Source organism: Geospiza fortis, unplaced genomic scaffold, assembly GCF_000277835.1.
Source record: "Geospiza fortis unplaced genomic scaffold, GeoFor_1.0 scaffold55, whole genome shotgun sequence".
NCBI classification, from domain to species: Eukaryota; Metazoa; Chordata; class Aves; order Passeriformes; family Thraupidae; genus Geospiza; species Geospiza fortis.
Genome location: NW_005054308.1, coordinates 5830674 through 5838770, shown reverse-complemented (window position 1 = coordinate 5838770; position 8097 = coordinate 5830674). Strand labels below are relative to the sequence as shown.

The window sequence follows — 8097 nt, the reverse complement described above, 5'->3', positions numbered from 1 at the left end:
GACAGATTTTACGACAGTCACACTTTACGACAGTTTTGCGACAGTCACGCTTTACGGCCGCTTTCACGTCAGTCGCGCTTTTACGGCAGCTTTTGCGACAGCTGCGCTTTACGACACCTTTCACGGCGGTCGCGCTTTACGGCACCCTTTGCGACAGTCGCGCTTTATGGCAGCTTTGCAACAGTCGTGCTTTACGGCACCTTTTACAGCACTTTGCAACAGGTTTCGGACTGTTTTGTGGACCATGAAGGAAGATTGAGATAAAACAGGGCTGGTGACATCTCTCCCTTTAATGCCTTTATTGAAAGCGACCAACTCAAGAGTGGGAAGCCCAGCACTCCGCAGCCCCTCATATTCCTTCCCAGCATGGCTCAGAGAAAGAGGATCTGCACAGCTTTGTCCACTAGGGGGCGAGCCGGGAAGCCACCTACTGCACATGACCGTCTGGGAAGGACCCCTGCGTTTCTGACTTTCTGCCGCGTCCCGGCTCCAGGTCCCGGTCCCGGCTGGCTTCCGTCAGGGCGAGGGGCACAAAGGTCTCCCAACATCTCTGCAGGTCTAGCACTCTGTTCCTCACGTCCAGGAATCGCTCTAATTTCTTAACTTTACGATTGGCTCGTCGTTTTGGGGGTTTTTATGGTAAATTTGACTTCCCATAGTACACTGGTCCCGAAATCTACATAGTGTAACGCCCCCCTCCTCCTCCCCGTGTTTTTTCTCTCCTCCTCTGTCTGCGGAGAGGTGCCATTAACTTGCCCTGGCTAGGGTTTTACCAATACAAAAGGAACTATTAACTCTAAGGACTTGTAATTAACATAACAAACAGGATGGCAGCACCTCAGCAGCCACCCTGGTCTGACCGGTTTTGTAACTTCTTTTTTTTTTCTCTCCACAGAGATAGAATTTAACAAAGTTCTGTTCATAACATTTAGCAGTACTTCCCAATAATATCTGCCTCCTAGATCCCCAGCTGATGGCAACACAATTCATTGTAAGACGTGTTCAATGACGATGCCTTTTGCTGCAGCAGCACAGATGACAGGATTTACAAGCCTCTGGGTGCTGCGCTTGTCCTGTCTTATAGAAGAGGAAAGCAAGGCTCAGCAGTTTAAGACCAACTCATCGGGGATTTAACAAAAGTGGAAGAGAGAACTAGCTGAAAAGAATTATACTTTCTATCCAGAAGGAAATAAAATGTAAGTGCTGTTCTTCAAAAGAAGGTGGAAGAAGTAGCAATTAAAGGTTGCCTGAACAGGAGCTACACAGGACAGGGAGAAGGAAGTGACTGCTGCACTCACAACAGGCATGGGGCATGCAGAAAGGTGAAGGCAGCACAAGAAACAGTCCTGAGATTGACTCAGAGACATTTTGTGAGGCACCAGGTTCCTGAGGAAAGGCAGGTTTGGACATGATCACTGTGGCCTCCTGTCACTTGTGTGCCTCTGTCCTAGAGAACCATACCCAGAGCTGCACACATGAGGCAACACCCACAAAGGGAAAAGTGAAAAACTCAGCATGACTGGTGCAGCTTGTGGGGAAACTTTTGCTTCATAATTGTTTTCACCTGTGAGGACTTGAACAATGCTGCAAATGCTGCTGCTTTTACTGGTGTAGAAACAGCCGTGGATGAGTCAGAACATGGAAATAGCTCAGCTGACAGGGAAACAAAGAGCCTGGGCTCCTGCCACAGTGTTGAGGCAGTCACTGCGTTTGGAGAAGAGTAGTTCCCAATTGTGCATTCCAGCATACAGAACAATTGCTCAGAGAAGCCAACATTTCTGTAGGACCTTGTTACCTCCTTCAGCCCTTTTGTTCCCTGCAAAACTTCTTTCCAAAGACACTTTCATACAAACTGGCACATTCCTCTCCCTTTTTCAAAGTACTTGCAGGGCTTTTTCCCCACTCAGCTTAAACTCCTTAATCAGCTCATTTTTTCTTCTGCTTTTCTACCCAGTACACACTGGGAGTGACAAACTTGAATATTACTTTGCACTCTGGACAGGATTTGATGATGGATTTCTTGAACTACTTGGCACATCTCCACTGCCAAATGCAGGACAAGAAGTGTGTGTGGTTGCAGTTGGAAAGGATCCCAAACCTCCTCTCAGAGGCTGGTGGTTTCTCACACAGCATTTCCACACAGACTCTGCACACCTTGACCTGAGAGGCTTGGAAAGCAAAGGCCTTCTCCTTATCAACCCCAAATGTTGCCATGCACATAATCTTGTGAGCCTTCCTCTGTTCTTGGTTGAAAGGCTGAAGCATTTGCTGCCCACATATCTCACCCACGACAGGCAGCACTCTCCCAAGTGCCACATTCCCCCCACCATGTGTGGACACAGCTGCTCCCTGTCACCACAGGAGCTCCCAGTCCACTGCAAATTGCTTCCAAGTGGTAATGGGGCTTCACTTCCAGGTTGTTATTTTGGTCACTGCAGCACAGCACTGCTCTGAGGGCACTGGACTTCTGCTGCTCTTCACTCAAGCCACACAGATTTCTGTCCCTGAGCTCCTCTTGCTCTGTGCTGCCTGTGCTGGTGGGACCACACTCAGGGGCAGTGGGGGACTGTGAGCCTTATCTGATCACACCTGTACCAAGCACTGTAGGCACACTGTCCCTTCTGGTAGCATTGAAGATGATGGAGGATTTGCTTGTAGGTAAATCATGTGAGAGCAGGCACTTGTTTGCCTCCCAACACACTCTCTGCATATGGTACCTGCACATCACCCGCTCTGTACTAATTGTGGCAGTGCACTGCCTGGCCCCTGCCCCCTGACTTCTGGCTGTTGAGCACAGAGAGTCCAGAGGACTGTGGCAAGAACAACCAGAGGTACAGCAAATGAGCCCTGCAAGGAGGTACAGAAAAAAAAATTACTTGGTTTAGTCTGGGGGAAATGGAAGAGATGCATGATGATACCATTCAAACAGGTAAAAGTGCAGTATAGAAGGTAATAAACTATCATCTGTGTCTGCCAGGGGACAAGAAATGATAGGTTGCAGTAAGGGAGATATATTGGTTACAATTAGGAAGGGCTCACATTAGACTTTGTGGGGAGCAGATGAAACCACCATCACAGGAGCCTTGGAAGAGGTGAGACACCCTGTGATCAGGAATGGTTTAGCCAAAGAAGTTCCATCTCCCTCACATTTATTTCCTATGATCTTTTCTTATACTATGCACATGATGAAAATACCCCAGAACCTCTCCCCACCCCCTGGGAGACCTGTGAGCAGTGCTTTGATGTCTGTGCCTCAGAGACAGGCTCTTGCCAGGCTGTTCCAGCTGCTTGGGCTGCAGTGAGATCAGCTCATGTCCTTTTAATGATGTAATTAGAAAAAAACAGGATTCCAAATTAACTACTGGGTATTAACAACCCAACTGTCATTGATTCTACATGAAGCCAACTGGAATTTCACAGTACAGACTGCAGTGCCAGGCAGACCTTACAAGGACTGCAATAAGACATCTTCGCCCCTGTAGCAATCTCATTCCTTGAAGCAACAGACCGTTTCAATCAGTTCTTGCCATGGTAGTTTTGTTATCTTGCTTTTACTTAATTGGTTACTGCAGGGTTGTCTTGGAGACTTAAGATCTGCTCTTTGAAACCACTGGATTCTTATATGCAACCTAGCAAGAGAAATGGGATTTCACACGGCAAAGTTGTCAGTAACAAAGCTGGACCAAAAATGCTAAACCATTGCATAAATGCATTATCTGGAGTCCAGCAACACAGCAGTCTGCTGAGCTCAACCTTGGAGATTGGCTCCCAGCAACTGAAACCCTAAATTATTATTTTAATAATCATGTCTGAATTCTTGTCTGAAGTCAACTGCCACTGCAGAGGGCAAGTCAAACTTTACTCTGGCCTTGTTGCCTGGTTTTTGCTATCCCTGTGTGTACACTCACCAGCCCTCAGGTTTGGTTGCCCCCTCCCCAGTTTTCACATCCAGATCTCTTGCTGATTCCTCTTTTGAAGGTTTTTGTTTCTGGCGCTCCAGTCTTGGCTGACAGGAGTGCAGCCATGCTGTGTGCTGATTGCAGCTGGCAGGTGGATTAGAGCCCATTCAGATGGCTGTGAAATGCCTCTGCGAGACAGAAATGGCAGAACAATGGATTATTTCACCGCGAAGAGCCCAGAAACTGATGCAGACAGTCACATGGAGGAGACAAGCTGAGAAGCATGAAGACATAAAGCAATTTTTGCTTCCACAAGCCCCACGAGATCTTTCCAGCTCAAAGTTTTGGAGATCTGCTGCCAGCTCCCTTCCTCCTCACCTAAACTGGTTGATTTCTCTGAGGTACAGGATGTTCTCAATTTTTTCCAAAATATGTGGGAGCTACAGTTGCCAAGTAACAAAACCTCATCATTCTTTTCCTGAAATGCATAATTCCTCATTTCTCAGTTTCATGGAATGGACAGATGAAGCTGTGATCAATGACACTTGTTCACTATCAGGATCATTTAGACTCCAGTCTTGCCCCTGGATAAATCTATTGGATAGAGAGTTCAGGGTGAGGAAGGGATCTGACTGCCCTTTTGTCTCTCCTCTTCAAAAACAAAACTGGGGATGCATTTCACGATTCACTGAACTGATCAGTGACCAGTGTAATGAGATTTCATTAAGAGTACAGCAACACTGCAGCCAGGGAGAGGCAGCCTAACATTTTTTTCAAGAGGTGTCCTTCCTCCTCACCTACTGAAAAGCACTCATATGATCAATCCCAAACAAGGTCAGAACAAAACTGATAGATCCCACTCCTTCACAGGAACTGGGAGCAAAATTCAGCTCATTGTAGTATTGGCAGAACTAAAGGAGGTCCACAGAAGGACAAACAAGATGATGAGGGATGAAGAAATAGTCTTAGGAGATGTGAATTGAACCAGGAGAGAAGAATGCTGTAAAATGAGGACAGCACCAAGATTTGTAAAAGGAATAAGGCCCTAGGTTCAGCTGGTTTTGGAGATGAAGCTCTGGATCAGCTGCTGTTCAGGAAGTCCTGGAACCAGCAGGCATTTGCTGAATCTAATAGGGGGCTGGTTTTAACAGATAAAAGGAAGTTCTTTTTCACATTGTGCAAGTGAACTTCTGGAACTGGCTGCCCTGGGAAGCAGAGAGAATTGTCAGAGTCAGGCAGCAATTAGACAAAATCACAAGCAAAAAGCCTAGACATGGTCACTAAATGCCCTAGGCAGGGATGTCCACTTTAACGTAGCTGATACAACAATTGTGGCTGTTGTTAGAGGAGTGAGGGGAATGGACCACTAAAGTGGCCAAGCAACTGTGCTTTCCCTAAATAGCATCTTTTATTGCCTCAATCTGCAAAAGAGTACTGGACATGATGGATCCAGGTTTGCTGTTATTTATTACTTGTCTCTAATTTGATAGAGGCTCTGTTCTTCCTGCACCATGGCAGAGTTCATCCCCCTTTGATCCTGCTCCCAGAAGAGCCAACAGTCTGTCCCAGCTTACATAAAGAACCATAGGACCTCCAGATTTCATCCAAGGGTTCATCTTCTCCTGAATATCTTGAAATCTTTGTCTGTCCCCTAATTTCCTTCTTCCTTCCACACACCAGCATGAAGCACCATGTGGCTGAGCTGCTTGTGAATCTTGAAGATGAGCAGCGTCTGAAAGTTTGTGACACATTAGCAGAGCGACACAGTGACAACTCCATGTCTGTGCACTTCAATAAGCTAGTTATAAACAAGAGGGTTTCTCCTCTAATGTTCCCAGTCCTTGCTACCACACTGGAGAGGACTGGACTAATGAAGATTTCCTCCTGTGAGCTCCATGGGGCATGTGCACTATTCCTTCTGAACTCATTACAGTGAAAAGAACATAGAGCAGAAAAAGCATTTTTTGCTGGCTATAAATCATGAGTGACACTAAAGTATTGCTATTAGCAGCAGAAAAATGCTTTCCTCCCCCAGCCTCATCCAGCCCTGTGTATGTACAACACCATGGCAAAGGGTGATGGGGTGTCTGGATGGAAAATTAAATAGAGGTTGTGTTGTCTGAAGATAAATTGGTACCTCCCTTGACGTGAGTGACTTTGTCTTTTTCTGATTTGTCTTTTAACTTAAAAAACACTGAGACTAGAGATAAGGATGAGCTTTAAAACCCTAGCCTTTGTCCCCTCCCAGGCTCTCCTGAACAAGTCCTGTCTCTGAAATGAGCTCAAAATGAAGATAAATGTTCTGGCAGTAATATGCAATATTATTTTTGACATTTGAAGAATCCCAAGCTAGATAAGGGAAAACTGAAAGGAAAACAAAGCTCTGGGTTTTTCAAATGCAAGCAACCAAATTCTGCTTGCCCACATGAACCCAGAATCCTTTCTCTTTTTTTCCAGATTATTGCAGTAATTCCCGATTTCTACCAGAGTAGCTGATTATGGGGCCTTATTTAAAACCCAGCACATTCAGAGACCCTGGTGGAATCACACAATAACACAACTGAAAGACAAAGGCTTGAGGAGACAGTGCCAACTCCCCAGCTCCTGCCCAAAGGCTAATTTGGTTTTGGACCACGTTTGCTGTAACAATGATAAGATTAACACCTGATATCAAGGGAAAGGCTGAACTGTCTGAGACCTCCTTCAGCAGAACAGAACTCGCTCCAGCTCCTCTGGCACATTAGCATATGTAAGAGGAATGGCCTCTTTCCTGCATTAGTGTGTATTTCCCTATAGGGCCTTTGTGCAAAGCTCAGAGCAGTGTTTCTGCTGATACATTTGTGGGTATGTTGAATAAAACATGTGCCATTTGACATTGTTTGCTCGGGCTCCCATGGAGAATGGGAGAGGGCAGCTGTTACTGTAAGGCAGAGAGCCATGAGAGGCTGAATCTGGCCTTTCCAGGAGCAGGATGAAGCCCAGGCAAATGCAGGAGCATGTCATGGTTTTGATTCTGAGAGCCCTGACCAAAGGACACAGCTGACCCTGCATTGATTGAAGTGCCAGCTGAATATGTTACCTTAACACAAGGAAAAGTAAAAAGCCAACAATACAAACCTTTGCTCTCTGTACATGCATTGCCTTGTTACAGCTGTGTATGCTTTGGAAATTAAATGGGAAGGGATTTTCAGAATAAGCTAAGTGTTTTAGAGGCAAAATTTCTAGTGCTTAGAAAGGCTCCTGTGTCCAAAGGACATCCTGTGCTCTGCAAATTTCAATGTGCTTTGTCAAGGCTGGAAGTTTGATAAGAGACTCTGGTTCTCAAGAGCTCTTAGGGCATCCTGTTCTAGGGAACAGTTATTGATGCTGCTGGTTTTAAGAAGTTGTCACATCTCAGCTGTTCTTGGATTTGACTGGCATGTGAGGAATGGTGGCATGGAATAGCTAGAGGCATTGCCACCTGTTGTGTCCATTCAAAGTTAATAATTTTCTAGGCAATTAAGAACTGTGCAGTGGTACATTTTATAATACAAGATTTATATGATGTGTCCAGAAGGAGCATCCTAGCATAAGAAATAGGATGCTTCTAAAGGAATTCAGAATCTCACTCCTAAAAGCTGTGAAATATTCTCAGGTCAGTTCAGAGAAGCAGCATATTGAGGAGGATGTCAGCAAGAATCAGGAAGAGCCCTAGAGGAAATTCGTTTGGTCGCCAGGTACAACACTGTCTTCCAGATAAGCTTTGATGAAACACTTGTTCATTTCATTTCTGTCACGGTGTTTCCAGCTCTGTAATGAAATGCCTCATCCCTGGCAGCTGTTGTGCCAGTGACAGGAGTTGTTCTGTCCCACGTCAGTGACACCAGGGCCAGCTCTGCAGAGAGGAGAGTCCCTGGCCAGGCAGTCACGGATGTGCCTTTGGCAAGGAACGGGCAGTGGGAAGATGACTCCAAGATTATCTGTAACTACTAAAGGACATGCCCTTGACACCCACAGAGCAGGGTCATACCCTGCCCTGAGCCCTAAATAGTTCAAAAGCTAAAAAAGCTGCCAGTCTTTGGTTTCATGGAGCTGATCATGGCAGTAAGGCCATCTTTAGCAAGGTGTTAATATTTGGGGAACCTTCATCTCCAACAGATTTCTGTTTCATGGAAATAAATTAATTCTTGTCTTCTATGCAGTCACAATAGTCAAAACA

At 45.7% G+C, this 8097-nt stretch overlaps 1 pseudogene; it reads right to left on the bottom strand.

Moving 5' to 3' along the window:
• Positions 1 to 986: 986 nt before the first annotated feature.
• Positions 987 to 3468, bottom strand: LOC102040310 (annotated as a pseudogene).
• Between the last annotated feature and the right edge of the window lie 4629 nt (positions 3469 to 8097).